Source organism: Phalangium opilio, unplaced genomic scaffold, assembly GCF_054372755.1.
Source record: "Phalangium opilio isolate 3A_F unplaced genomic scaffold, DU_Popi_V2 ptg000017l_1, whole genome shotgun sequence".
NCBI lineage: Eukaryota > Metazoa > Arthropoda > Arachnida > Opiliones > Phalangiidae > Phalangium > Phalangium opilio.
The window spans coordinates 9874318-9887858 of record NW_028324151.1 but is presented as its reverse complement, the minus strand read 5'-3'; the positions used below and the strand labels follow the sequence as shown (position 1 = coordinate 9887858).

The window sequence follows — 13541 nt, the reverse complement described above, 5'->3', positions numbered from 1 at the left end:
CATTCTTTAAGGATATATTGGATTTTATATTATTCAAGGACTTCTTCGATTATGGATTTTATATTATTTGAAGATTTGTAGGATTTTATATTCTTTGAAGATTTGTAGGATTTTATATTCTTTGAAGATTTGTAGGATTTTATATTCTTTGAAGATTTGTAGGATTTTATATTCTTTGAAGATTTGTAGGATTTTATATTCTTTGAAGATTTGTAGGATTTTATATTCTTTGAAGATTTGTAGGATTTTATATTCTTTGAAGATTTGTAGGATTTTATATTCTTTGAAGATTTGTAGGATTTTATATTCTTTGAAGATTTGTAGGATTTTATATTCTTTGAAGATTTGTAGGATTTTATATTCTTTGAAGATTTGTAGGATTTTATATTCTTTGAAGATTTGTAGGATTTTATATTCTTTGAAGATTTGTAGGATTTTATATTCTTTGAAGATTTGTAGGATTTTATATTCTTTGAAGATTTGTAGGATTTTATATTCTTTGAAGATTTGTAGGATTTTATATTCTTTGAAGATTTGTAGGATTTTATATTCTTTGAAGATTTGTAGGATTTTATATTCTTTGAAGATTTGTAGGATTTTATATTCTTTGAAGATTTGTAGGATTTTATATTCTTTGAAGATTTGTAGGATTTTATATTCTTTGAAGATTTGTAGGATTTTATATTCTTTGAAGATTTGTAGGATTTTATATTCTTTGAAGATTTGTAGGATTTTATATTCTTTGAAGATTTGTAGGATTTTATATTCTTTGAAGATTTGTAGGATTTTATATTCTTTGAAGATTTGTAGGATTTTATATTCTTTGAAGATTTGTAGGATTTTATATTCTTTGAAGATTTGTAGGATTTTATATTCTTTGAAGATTTGTAGGATTTTATATTCTTTGAAGATTTGTAGGATTTTATATTCTTTGAAGATTTGTAGGATTTTATATTCTTTGAAGATTTGTAGGATTTTATATTCTTTGAAGATTTGTAGGACTTGAAGATTTGTTGGATTTTATATTCTAAGAATCTGAATTTTTGACGTACACCTATTTTTATTTCTTACTATCTTTGGTTTTTGTTACAGATCTATGAACTCTCAATTTTTTGTGGATTTCGTATTTTTTGCCTTTTATTTTTCGATTAAAATATTTTCAAGGTGACACTTTTCATTTTCCTACATTTCGATATTTAAAAAAAATATATCACAAATAATTCCAAGTCGTGTCTTATTTTTAGTTTAATTTTTCATTTCCCTGAAACTAGATATCTGAAATTCCTGACTCTCCGTCTCCCTGAATCGCAATAGTACCTTAGATTCGAATGAAATAAATCTAAAGGATTTAACTGAATCTACGATACAACTTCAAATGTGGTCATTTTCAAATATCGCTTCACATTTCAGTACAAAAATATACAGCTGATGCTGAAAATAAAAATATAGTTTTGATGTGATTCTTAAAGGAAATGATCGGGGTATTCTTTTCCTTCTTTGTTCGAAACAGTAAATAAAATAATGAATCCATCCATCTACAAATTTTAAAGAATACATGAGCAAATAACTTACTGTTGCCTACACGTTTGTTCACACAGTGCAGAGCATGACGTCTGGGGGCTAGTGTTTCTTCTTCAGTCCCCATAGTCCCCTAACGTCATCTGCTTTACGCGTAGGTTCCTGTGAACGTTGGGAAATTTTTCATTTTTTGTATCAGGTGGTGGGAAAATCATAGATAAAATCTTTTAAACGTAGAAACCTTTAGAAATGTACGAAAAATAACCGTTTTAATATTTTTTTTGAGCAAATAGCTCACTACAGTAAATGATATATCATAATCTAAATCAGACCACCACGTAGCTCAGCTAGGAAACTTTGAGTGAAATAGAAATCACATCTCAATATAAAATTCAGAGCGTAAGGATGCATTAAGTTTATTCTCTAAAATAAAGTTTGTTATGTTTACTCAATATTTCTTGCTTATTAAGGGCCAGTAAATTAAACTAGAGTTCCTGAGTAATCAGAAAATATTAAACTAAACGAACCTAATTTTTACCATCTTCTTTAGTATTGTAACTGTAAACATGGTTTCATGATGGTTTTTTATAATGAGTGATGAAGTAAGTTAGCAATTTGGTAAGTATTTTTATGATTGTGGTGTTTATTAAAAGGTACAAAATCAATGTTTCCATTCTTCTGTTGCTTGTCTAGACGAGGTAAAAAATTCTACAGGGCCGGTAGGCCCTTGTAGATATGACTTGATACTCTTTTGTAACGTTAAAGCAAAATTCACATGCTTTTGCCAATTTTCCTATGGAGATTAACATGGGGTTTTTCGTGATATTTAGCCACCTCTAACCGAAAAACTAGAGCGAAGTTACTTTTCGGAATACTCTTAATTTAACAATTAAGTATTCAGGGTGTGCGATCCGCTAGTCTAATCAGAAACAATTAAGTCTAAGTATGTTAATTTTAGTTAATTACGGAAGTACAGCTCTTGAGTTAAACGTCAGGTTAACCTGTTAGCGCGCTGATACCCATTTCTTCAATTATCAAGCATATTGAGAACAAGGGAGGGCCTAGCTTTGTGCCTAATAACAAGTTAAGTTGACATTTTCAGTTTGATTCATTCTGTGGAAGTTGAACCATGGAGCCTGAATCTTAAAAAGATACAGGCTCCATGGTTGAACTTGTTTTTGAGCAGTCGACGCTTGTTTAGTATTTTACCGGCTTAAAATATTTATTTCATTTTATAAATTTTCTGTAACACTCTTGCTAAGAAACACTTTGCTATCAGGTCAAAATTTTGTTTAATAAAGCAATCCAGGTATAAAACTAGAGGTAATTGATTTCATTATATTATAAGATATTGGTTTTTGGATGTTCTTTAAGACCAAGGCTTAGGTTTCTTATGCATTGTATTTGTATATTTTCTTGATTCTCGGAGTCGGGACTCGGGAGAACCCAGTTACACTTACCCAGCTTCCGAGCCTCCAGTGTCGTCTAGTTTGGCTTACGCTCTCGTCACGTTTTTAAGCTGAAGGTTATGTTGCAACGTTTTTGGTTTACAGACTTGGATAATTTTAATAATAGTGATGCTTCTTGATCTTTACTCTTTAGGATAGTAACAGTATGTTGTAGAAAAAGAGCTGTTATTGAAGGACTTATCTTTATTTTATTTTAGAAGTATTATTAAAATTTCAGAAGCTCCGCAACCGTTACAATAACTGTTTCTATAGCAGTTAATTCAACATCCCTTTGGATGGTTAATCTCACTAAAATGCTACTAATTCAGGTGTGTGGTATAATTCCTGAAACTCAACCAATGTAGAGGACGACATGATTCGTTAAAACAATTTTTTCCTGTTGCAACAGTCCGTATATGATATTTCGTTTTATAAATTATTTGTTACCAAGAGTGGATTGTTTAATTCAGAAATATAAGTAACAGTGGGGCTGGTTAATCCAGGAGAACATTGTCTTTACGTAATTTAATTAGTCAAATAAATTACGTGTGGAGATCTTTTCAACGTAACCATGTGGGAAACAGAGGGTTACGTTCGCTATTTACACAGTCCTCATTGCCGTTTGTTTATATGTCAGAATTGCTATGAATTGTTTAGGTATTTGATTTAATTACTGGTATTTAAGCGAAACTATGGAATCACATCATTCATTAACATTGTAACCTTTGTAGTGATCCGTTGTAACGGGCTCCCCGGTACAACATATTTTATTGTTAATCTTCACGTTACCGCAAATTTATCACGGGGCTATGTGTTGGAAATAATTAAAAACTCATCTAAACAAGCTCAATTTATAAGCTAAATTAATATTGCCAAACCATAATCCATCATTAATTTCAACTCAATTAAGCCTAAAACCTTTAAATTAAACTTAATCAAGATTAAACCTTTAAATTGAACTTAATCGAGATATACCTTTAAATTAAACTTAATCGAGATATACCTTAAAATTAAACTTAATCGAGATATACCTTCAAATTAAACTTAATCGAGATATACCTTCAAATTAAACTTAATCGAGATATACTTTCAAATTAAACTTAATCGAGATATACCTTTAAATTAAACTTAATCGAGATATACCTTCAAATTAAACTTAATCGAGATATACTTTTAAATTAAACTTAATCGAGATATACTTTCAAATTGAACTTAATCGAGATATACCTTTAAATTAAACTTAATCGAGATATACCTTAAAATTAAACTTAATCGAGATATACCTTCAAATTAAACTTAATCGAGATATACTTTCAAATTGAACTTAATCGAGATATACCTTTAAATTAAACTTAATCGAGATATACCTTAAAATTAAACTTAATCGAGATATACCTTAAAATTAAACTTAATCGAGATATACCTTCAAATTAAACTTAATCGAGATATACTTTCAAATTAAACTTAATCGAGATATACCTTTAAATTAAACTTAATCGAGATATACCTTTAAATTAAATTAAACTTAATCGAGATATACCTTTAAATTAAATTAAACTTAATCGAGATATACCTTTAAATTAAATTAAACTTAATCGAGATATACCTTTAAATTAAATTAAACTTAATCGAGATATACCTTTAAATTAAATTAAACTTAATCGAGATATACCTTTAAATTAAATTAAACTTAATCGAGATATACCTTTAAATTAAATTAAACTTAATCGAGATATACCTTTAAATTAAATTAAACTTAATCGAGATATACCTTTAAATTAAATTAAACTTAATCGAGATATACCTTTAAATTAAATTAAACTTAATCGAGATATACCTTTAAATTAAATTAAACTTAATCGAGATATACCTTTAAATTAAATTAAACTTAATCGAGATATACCTTTAAATTAAATTAAACTTAATCGAGATATACCTTTAAATTAAATTAAACTTAATCGAGATATACCTTTAAATTAAATTAAACTTAATCGAGATATACCTTTAAATTAAATTAAACTTAATCGAGATATACCTTTAAATTAAATTAAACTTAATCGAGATATACCTTTAAATTAAATTAAACTTAATCGAGATATACCTTTAAATTAAATTAAACTTAATCGAGATATACCTTTAAATTAAATTAAACTTAATCGAGATAAACCTTTAAACTTAAATAAAATTAAGGTGAAATTAACCCAAAACACGATTTTTTGGTTCAATTCATGGATACCTTATTTAATTAAAATTAAAACTAAATTTATCTTTCACCCAGTCTCAATTTTCCATTTTAATCTTTACAATTAAATGAGGATTCAAGTTGATATTTACACCTATTTCAAATCCATATTTACACCCATTTCAAGTCGATATTTACACCCATTTCAAGTCGATATTTACACCCATTTCAAGTCGATATTTACACCCATTTCAAGTCGATATTTACACCCATTTCAAGTCGATATTTACACCCATTTCAAGACGATATTTACACCCATTTCAAGACGATATTTACACCCATTTCAAGTCGATATTTACACCCATTTCAAGTCGATATTTACACCCATTTCAAGTCCATATTTACACCCATTTCAAGTCGATATTTACACCCATTTCAAGTCCATATTTACACCCATTTCAAGTCGATATTTACACCCATTTCAAGTCCATATTTACACCCATTTCAAGTCCATATTTACACCCATTTCAAGTCCATATTGACACCCATTTCAAGTCCATATTTACCCCCATTTCAAGTCCATATTGACACCCATTTCAAGTCCATATTTACCCCCATTTCAAGTCCATATTGACACCCATTTCATGTCCATATTTACCCCCATTTCAAGTCCATATTTACCCCCATTTCAAGTCCATATTGACACCCATTTCAAGTCCATATTGACACCCATTTCAAGTCCATATTGACACCCATTTCAAGTCCATATTGACACCCATTTCAAGTCCATATTGACACCCATTTCAAGTCCATATTGACACCCATTTCAAGTCCATATTTACCCCCATTTCAAGTCCATATTTACCCCCATTTCAAGTCCATATTCACCCCCATTTCAAGTCCATATTTACCCCCATTTCAAGTCCATATTTACCCCCATTTCAAGTCCATATTTACCCCCATTTCAAGTCCATATTTACCCCCATTTCAAGTCCATATTTACCCCCCATTTCAAGTCCATATTTACCCCCCATTTCAAGTCCATATTTACCCCCCATTTCAAGTCCATATTTACCCCCATTTCAAGTCCATATTTACCCCCATTTCAAGTCCATATTTAGCCCCATTTCAAGTCCATATTTACCCCCATTTCAAGTCCTCATTTACCCCCATTTCAAGTCCATATTTACCCCCATTTCAAGTCCATATTTACCCCCATTTCAAGTCCACATTTACCCCCATTTCAAGTCCACATTTACCCCCATTTCAAGTCCACATTTACCCCCATTTCAAGTCCATATTTACCCCCATTTCAAGTCCATATTTACCCCCATTTCAAGTCCATATTTACCCCCATTTCAAGTCCATATTTACCCCCATTTCAAGTCCATATTTAACCCCATTTCAAGTCCATATTTACCCCCATTTCATGTCCCAAATTAAAACCCCTATTTATCTCATATCAAACCCCTGTTCACCCCATTTCAGGACCATACGCATGATTTACAGGATAATTCATAGTCGTGTTCAGTGGGACTTCACTACCTTTCCTATTGTGTATGTACACGTTGAAGGCTTTCTTATTATATCAATCCTGAATGAACACGATTATAAGTTAATGCCGTTAAAATTATCCAAATGAACTCTTTTGGGCAACAACTAATGGAGTCAGATTGGTTTTAATAATGAGCATGTTTTACTTTTTAAAACATCACTTAGAAACCTTTCTGAGTTTTGTATGCACAATTTTTTAAAAATACATGCTTTCAATTATTGCTTATTGGAAAATATTTCATGGCATAAAAATTTTATTTTTATTTTACAAACCGATATTTAATATTAGGTCATTACTAAACAACGCGTGAACGCGGGCCTTTTCCAAAAAAAATCGTTTATTTTTCAAGGTCCTTCAACTAAAAACGTTGAAAATATTGCTTGTTTTATAGGTCGGGTTAGGTAAGGCATATGTTAGTTAGGTTACGTTTCATTGAGACACAAATTTCAAGCATTGTGCCTCTTAATAGGAGAAGTATTTATCCTATAAATGCTATAAATTTAATAAAAAAATAGTTCAATAATAACATACGTTTTATCGTTGACAGCGTTTAAAAATAAAAATATTTGCTTTTAATAATATGTAATAATATAGGCACTATATTACGTTAGAAAATTATTTTTGGGAACTCATTCTATGTTCAAACTTCGTTTAAGTTCGTTACAGTGTTACGTAATTTGACTTAAAAATTAAAATAAGCGAATCGCTTTATAACGGTCCATTTCTGCGACTTAAAAATATTTCATTCTTCTAAACTATAAATTTTGCTTAATGTTTTACAAAATAGATGGGATTTTTGCTCATTTTACGTAACCACTCAATCTTTATAAATTAATCAGACCTAAATGGGTCAATAGGGCCTTAAAACGGGGGAAATAGGGTCTTTAAATGGGTAAACAGGGACTTGAAATGGTGTATTAACGGGTTTGTTTTACACCATAAACGTGGTGCTAAATATGGAAAAAAAATATTTAATAACTATTTTACAGTTTTTCACTTCACTTGGTTTAATAATGTGACATAGGTAGCGTACTTTTTCCCTACTTTTAACACCATTAAACTAAGTAATATTAGAAGTTCAACAGATTGCCTAAAAAAGATGTTAAAAACCACTGTAAATGGTGCATAAATGCCTAATATTTCCTTAATACTTGCAAATAATATTAGAAAATGGCGTCAATTGATCATAAAAATGGGGTTAAAGTACACCATAAATGATGTCTTTTTTGGCACCGGAAAAAACAGCATAAATGGTGTTTGAATGCACCGTTATATTTTAGAGTGCAATGGTATGACGGTAATGCAAACATAATTATTCAAAATTTAATTACATTAAGACTGAAGTGACAGATATTATAAAAAAATGTCTTGGTTTGGACCAAGGCCGAAAAAACAAACGATATGTGTGAGGTTTATCAATTGACTGAAGTTTCAGATATTGAAATTTTTTTCTAGTTATTTCTATCCACTCAATCTTTAATCAATATTTAATTCAATCAACTGATTTTACTGTTAATCGATCTAGTCCCTCTAAATTAATTGAAAAAATTACATATCTACGCTTTTTCAAGAACAATTACATTTTCCGAAAACATTTTATCATGAAATTAATTATTTTGAAGGGATTTCGTGTCGATGCTCACTAACTTGTAAGCACCTTGACCGACATAGTTTTAATTGTTGCTGGCTTGACAAATTTTCAAGTTTGCACCAAAAGAAGTTTAAATCTGTTTTAAATTGTTGATAACTGTCGTTTACAGTGAATGTCGTCTACTTAAGACAAAGCAACAAAGTTTATCCTGTGTGGTAAAGGGTAAAGATCACATAAACAGATATACTTCTCAGTACCAATGACTTGTTATATTCATTTCCCGCGGAAATAATATGGTTAAACAATCCATTCATTACTAGATATGCCAAGAAGGTCACATTTAACTCCGACACCCCTTCCCTTCCTCTATTTTCCCAATATATGGCGTATTATAATAACCAGTGGTTCCAGTGTATGGGTCATATGAGCCGTCGCAACACACTCAGCCAATAGATCGAAACCTTTTCACATTAGTAAACGGTACATGACACTCCGGACTTGCCCACCAACCTTATTAACCCAACACTATAAAACATTCGTGTACATGAATGATTATGGTTATGGCTTGACACTCGCTAGCGCTCGAACGACCGATCACTCAGTGTAATCGGTGTACATTTGTAAGTGAGTAGACCATTTTGGAAATTACATACAGAGAAACTAAAACACAGGTGTGATCCCGCCATTGGGGTGTTTTCTCTCATTCTCTCGCTCGCTTAGAAACACCGCTATAGGCAGTGCTAGTTGACTAGCCTCCTGCCCGTAGTGAACTTTGGCACCGTCTGGCGATGACCCTTGGTGCGAGGGAGAATACACCTCGCCCCTGATCTTTGCGCTTGCTAAAATGATTACGCGTAATACGTAACCGGTGTAAAAGTAGCGCCAACAATGTAGAAAGGGGTGGTGACGTTTCAAATGAAGACTGAGTTATGACCAAGAAAAACTAAAGTACGGAAATGGAAGTTCCAGTGCAACTTTACCTTCATAGAGGCGGCAATAGAAATGAAGAATTTCTATATACGAAATTAAATGTATAAATTCGCGCAACACCCTGGTTTGGCATCTATTAAATATTTACATTTTCCATTCGAGTTATACCAAAGTTCGCTTGCTCTTTTTGGACATCCAGTAGAACATTTCAAATATTCAATACTAATCCCTCAACACGTACTCCCTTCAAAATAATTAATTTCATGATAAAATGTTTTCGGAAAATGTAATTGTTCTTGAAAAAGCGTAGATATGTAATTTTTTCAATTAATTTAGAGGGACTAGATCGATTAACAGTAAAATCAGTTGATTGAATTAAATATTGATTAAAGATTGAGTGGATAGAAATAACTAGAAAAAAATTTCAATATCTGAAACTTCAGTCAATTGATAAACCTCACACATATCGTTTGTTTTTTCGGCCTTGGTCCAAACCAAGACATTTTTTTATAATAATAAGTATGGCAACACAGCAATTTTTTTAATTAAGCTTTTTCCCGTGTTAGTTGGCAACCACAATTTTGTCTCAGAAACATTGAAATTATTCGCCGGAATCAATTAAATGATCCTATAGCCAGATCATAATCTACTCGCGTGTCAAATTTCATCCAATTCAATTCAATGATCCTATAGCCAGATCATAATCTACTCGCGTGTCAAATTTCATCCAATTCAATTCAATCTTTCAAAAACATGCCACTTAGGAAACAAAAATGTATTTCTTTTAGCTGAATCATTCCGCATTTCGAGATTGACTTTGTTAGATTAGACTTTTAAACTTATTGAAAAATAACTTCCAGAAGAATTGGTACTAAAATTCGTACATTTTGTCCTAATAATCGAATGAACAAATTAATTGATCAGTAATCATTTATTTCATTTTAACAACATAAATTTTAATACCCTTTTTCTTTTTCCTACAACTTCCAATTTAAGATGTTGAAAAATCAATAAAACATTCATTGATTGAACGAAGCCACACCAGAATTCTGTCGGCACTCGTGTATGATGGAGTAAACTCTGTAAAGAGAGAAAAGAAAAAAGCCTTCCGAGTCAAGTTTCCGGAATCCGGATGAATTCTATTTCCGGAAAACGGAAGATGTTGAAATAAGGCAAATGAATGCCAACTTCCGCTTATACCTTGGCTTTTTCCTTCTTCATATTCCGAACTGCTATTTCAAAAATTGACTCTCTTTTTTGGAAAAAATATTCAATCACCCATTTAGGATCAAATTTTCTTCAACGTTTTCTCACTTTAAGAGTAATTTAAGCCTTGTTCATATAAGCGCTAGAGTATAGTAGTTATTACACCAACATGAAAAAACCGGTTCTTTCGTGTTTGTTCTCAAAGCAATAGATGATTCTTAGAATTCTTCAAGGTAAATTTTTACTGTTTCGTTCTTTAGAAAACTGACAATCGTGTTTCCGGAAATTGACAGCCAACTAAGGAAAGAGGCGGATGTAAAGCGAGAAAAACCAATCACACTTACTTTTACCTCAGACCACCTAACCCATGCATGGACAGGCACCTGAATAAGGAGCTAGGTTTGCTTAGAGCAACGCCTGCCACTAGCGCTTTGGTGACGGATGTTGGAAGCTTTTCACCAAACCCTAGTATTATAGTATAATTCGCGCCATTTTATTTTTTGAGGAGTATAGGTCTCCAGTCACCAATATGGGGAGAAAATCTGACTAAATTATAAAATTTTGTTGAATTTTATTATTTATTTTAGCCTCTCTGACTCGCATTAAAGATTCATGAACGATCTATCAAGTTAGATCTTGTAAATATCACTGTGTAATTGTTTATAAAGCCGTTTTAACATTATGCCTTGGTTTAAAAAATCCCGAACCATTACAGACGAATTTTTGTTTACGGCGATAAACGCGTGGGGCACGTGCTACGCATTGCCATTTGCTAATGCAGGTTTAACAGGGCTTTGTCTGTCCATGGGTTAGGTAGTCTGAGCTTTTACATTACCAATCTCTCTGCACTGAACACCCTGTGTGACATCGTCAAAAACAGTAAACCCATGGAAATACGAATTGTGAGGTGACCAAACAATTTCAATGATGAAGCAGGAATGATAATTTAATTTCTTTCAAATAATGCATCCTTCAAAATTACATTTTTACGCCTAATAAATACGATCAGGAATTTTAAGGTTTTGGATATATTTCGAAATGACAATAAGCTTTACAATACGAAGCTATAATAAAGGGGCCTTGTGCGTACTGAATTTGACGGAGAATATTTATTACAATTCTGCAGAAAAGAAGTATGAAAACCTAAAAGTACATGAAAGACTTCAGAGAAACATTGAAGTTCACGAAATTTAAAGAAAAAAAAAACATGCTAATTTACATATGACGTAGGTTTACTGCATCATCCGAATAAATTAATCTGAGCTTTTCAATAGAAGGGTGCTGGATCATTTACAGAGAATTTTTAAGGACTGCAGACGAGAAAATGGTTGCTATGGGTAACGAGGCGTTCGTCAGAATTGTCAGCACGTTATATAAGAGTTTTATTTTAGAATTTTACCTTTAGTGCTTTTCGACAACATCATAAGTAATATAATCCGCATATGTATGCAACTTCAAATTGTTTTGATGTTCAGTTGTCTAGAAAACGTATATTTAACATGAACTATAATGAAAGTTATTCTCAATCAACTCATATCCTGGTGACGTACTTGACTAGATATAAGAGTTACCAGAAGTAATATAAGGGACTAGAAGTAAAGAGCTCTAGCATTGGTAATAGATCCTGGCACTGGTGAACAAATTTGAGGATTTTATGCCGCTTCCATCGCGCCTATACTAGAGAAAAAAATTGGTCGTTTTCCAAAAATATTTCCTACCCCCTTCCCCTCAACCTAAGCCGCGGAACACGGACGCGGCTGCTTGAATCTAGTTCGGCCGTCTACCGCCGCGAGCGTCTCACGTTTTGGAGGAAAAATTCCGAAACAGCTACCAGAGGGCCAACCGTTGGTGTGTTATCAAGAATATTCACTTTCGCCAAGTGAAGAATTTGGTTAGCTCAGTACTTCTAGTCTCATATTACTTCTGGAGTTACTCATCGCCACGTTAAGTCTCTGGGCTGATTCATTACTTAAAATAAATATTCTATCCAATTTACCCAAAAACACATACTTAGAGAAATTTATGTTTCCAGTGACAACATCTATAAAAGGATTTTAAAATAGGTTGAACAGCTTTATTTACGCGATAAAATATTAAAACTCGAAATAATTTAAGAGCTCAGACGACTAGCTTCACGTCTTGCAGGCACATCTTCAGGTCTAATTTAAAGGGCGAGATTTGCGTTTACAAATTACCTACATCACGTGGTTCCACGCAGTACGGAAATAGATTTTTACCTCTCCGAGTGACGTATGTCACGGAGAGGTTCTAAATTCGACGTGTCTGTCTGTCTGTCTGTCTGTCTGTCTGTCTGTCTGTCTGTCTGTCTGTCTGTCTGTCCGTTGTTATACCCACGTGACCGCGTTCGCAGTTTGCAGATCGGAGCAAACGTGTATTCAATTTCCAGACCGCATTTACAGTCCCGGAAATTGTATTCCACTTACAGGCTATAACTCCATTGTCTGTCTAACAACTGTTCATTTGTCCACCCCACATGGACACCAGTCTGAACTTTCTAGCTTCTAAACACCACCATCTTCTAGTCTTTCGCCCATTCCACATGGACACCAGTCTGTACACCTGGCTTCTAACACCACTATCTTCTGGTCTTTGTTTTTGTCCATCCCACATGGACACCAGTCTGTACACCTGGTTTCTAACACAACCATCTTCTGGTCTTTGTTTTTGTCCATCCCACATGGACACCAGTCTGTACACCTGGCTTCTAACACCACCAACATCCTTAAGGTTAAGACATACGCGGCGATCGGCTAGGGTTACGAGAAACGTCTAGCCTTCCAATGGAGGGGTCTTCCTCCAAGGTTCACGCAATTGCGATGTTCTTATCTACAGCCGCGATTCGAATCCCTTATATACTACCTATTTGAGTAAGTCGAAGCAACCGGCGTATGCTTCATTTCAAACGCCAATATTAGTCAAGTCTCTCTAGAATGTTTAATTGTTCTATATCAAAACGATGTAACGTTCAATAAGGCAAACAACTGACGAAGAAAATATTTAATATTAATTATATTTATTTTAATATTTAAGATAATCTTGTTTCTCATCTCAAAATTAATACGGAAAGAGTTAAAAAGCAGCTTATTTTTT

The 13541-nt window shown here is 32.6% G+C and overlaps 2 long non-coding RNA genes across 4 annotated transcripts; one reads left to right on the top strand and one right to left on the bottom strand.

The window, feature by feature from the left end:
- The first annotated feature begins 2233 nt into the window (after positions 1 to 2233).
- On the top strand, positions 2234 to 4281 carry LOC149703112 (uncharacterized). Its single transcript, XR_016381919.1, has 3 exons — positions 2234 to 2841; positions 2948 to 3623; positions 3698 to 4281. It is a non-coding gene; the product is annotated as an uncharacterized LOC149703112 (long non-coding RNA).
- A 5207-nt stretch (positions 4282 to 9488) lies between these two features.
- Positions 9489 to 12658, bottom strand: LOC149703111 (uncharacterized). 3 transcript variants are annotated; one of them, XR_016381918.1, is made up of 7 exons: positions 11830 to 12658; positions 11650 to 11761; positions 11266 to 11573; positions 10600 to 10727; positions 10425 to 10537; positions 10188 to 10304; positions 9489 to 10116 (listed from the first exon to the last, which is right to left on the bottom strand). It is a non-coding gene; the product is annotated as an uncharacterized LOC149703111 (long non-coding RNA). The 3 variants fall into 3 exon arrangements; XR_016381917.1 differs by having other exon boundaries at positions 10425 to 10727; positions 11266 to 11422; positions 11521 to 11573; XR_016381916.1 differs by having other exon boundaries at positions 10425 to 10727.
- Between the last annotated feature and the right edge of the window lie 883 nt (positions 12659 to 13541).